Source organism: Solanum stenotomum, chromosome 6, assembly GCF_019186545.1.
Source record: "Solanum stenotomum isolate F172 chromosome 6, ASM1918654v1, whole genome shotgun sequence".
Lineage (NCBI taxonomy): Eukaryota > Viridiplantae > Streptophyta > Magnoliopsida > Solanales > Solanaceae > Solanum > Solanum stenotomum.
In genome coordinates this window covers 5,953,078-5,955,162 of record NC_064287.1, presented here as the reverse complement: position 1 = coordinate 5,955,162, position 2,085 = coordinate 5,953,078, and positions in this window count along the sequence as shown.

Here is a 2,085-nt window from a genome sequence, read left to right as displayed (position 1 = left end):
TCCAGGAAAATTAGTTTATGATCAAGGAAGATATATACTAAGTAGAAGGTCTAGATGGATATTTTGTCTATATAAAAGTCTGAATAACTGAAAGACCTCCATTCTAAGTTGAGACATCATTACTGTAGGGCTGGCAAGGGGACGGGGACGGGGATTGGGGACGGGACGAAGGGGGACGGGGCTGGCGGGATTTGGCCGGGACCGGGATTGGGGGGACAAAAATAAGTCCCATCCCGTCCCATTATATATACAGGATGGGACGGGTTTTGGGGGGACGGGACGGTAGATTTTTTATTTTTTATATACTTATTTATTTGTATTGAAATTATATGTTATTGAATAACATTTTTAGTTTATTTGATTTTTTTTCAATAACATTTTTAGCTAATAAATAATGCTCAAGTTTTCAAATTTCAAAATTCAAAATTCAAATTTCAATTTCAAACTTCAAATTTCAAATTTCAAATTTCAAATTTCAAATTTCAAACTTCAATTTTCAATTTTCAAAATTGAGAAGTTCAAATTTGTATTTTAAATATTTTAAAGTAATTTAAACTTGAAATTTTGATTTTTAAATTAAGTATTTTAAAGTTAGTTTAGTATATATGCAAATATGTATGAATATATTAAAATTAAAATGCAAGACAATAGTTATATAAAAAAGACTTAATAAAGCCTTCAAATTTATTCAATAAAATTTAATTGCAACTTAGAACTTAGAAGTTACAATTTACAAATATTAGTTGAGTAACTAATTTACGCAGCAACCTTCTAGGAAGGGTTCTATTTCAATAAGTTCTCATATATAAAACTAATATTTGTTACAAATATTAGATGAGTAACTAATTTACGCAGCCACCTTCTAGAAAGGGTTCTGTTTCAATTAGTTCTCGGATGTAATCTAATATTTGAATTCTCCTTTAAAATTCAAATCTAATTGTCGCATCATATCGACGGTAACATCCTCCGGTGTTGGCAAACTTAATAGAAACTCTTGTGACTCTAATTCATCATCACTAGATCCAAGTACTGCATTAATCCAAGTTTCTTGTTTGGAACTTAACTTTGGCAAATTATAATTCCTCCTCTCGGCGTTGACCCAGTCTCTAAATAAAACTGATATTTCCAAACTGTCTTCCGCCAATGAATGTCTATGATCGCCAAGTTGAAATCTTGCCGCACTAAAAGCAGCCTCTGATGCAACTGCTGAAGCTTGAATAGCTAGAACATCACGAACCATTTTGCTCAAAATTGGAAATGCAACGCTCCGCCTCCTCCACCATGCTAATAATTCTTCATTTCCATCTCCATCTTCCACTGTTTCTAAAGATTGATTAAGATATTCTTCAAAATCATCATGGTTAGTAGAATTAAGACCAAGAAAATCTCGCATATAACTTGAAATTCGAGCTTTACTCTGAGGATTAGAAGTTTGACCAACTTCTTGAGTATTTCCTGTAGTTCTATATTTTTCATACAAAATTTTTGCTTCTACTTTTATGCTAGACTTACACATTTCACAAGTTGGATTTATTTCCGATAAAATTTCTAAGGTATCATAAAAAGTGTCAACAAGTCCCTGCACACCTTGTAATTTATAGTCAAAATGAAGTAAAGTAGCAGTTAAAACAATTTGAGGAATAGGAAAAAAATATTTTTAAAATTTTTCAATCATACCTTCAATTGCAACTCTAAATTTTTCAATTTTTTTGTATTTAGAAAATTGAATTGAAAAAGCACAAATATTTATTAATACTGATGAAATAGTAGGATAATAAATTCCAGAAAACATGGTTGTAGCATCATAAAAAAGTATTAAAAATTGTAATAGTTCATTAGTTTCTTCCCAATCTTCTTCACAAATTATGTCTAATGGGTCAACATTATGTGCATTAAACACCATTTGTATGGGTCCTCTATATTCATAAGCAACTGAAAACATTTCGTAAAAAGAATTCCACCTTGTTTTAATATGTCTTGGAATTTTTCTTGGTGGCAAATCACATAGTACACAACGCTCATTAAATTCCCTAATTCTAGCAGCTCTATTAGCATAAAAAATCAAGGCAACAACATATTCAATTT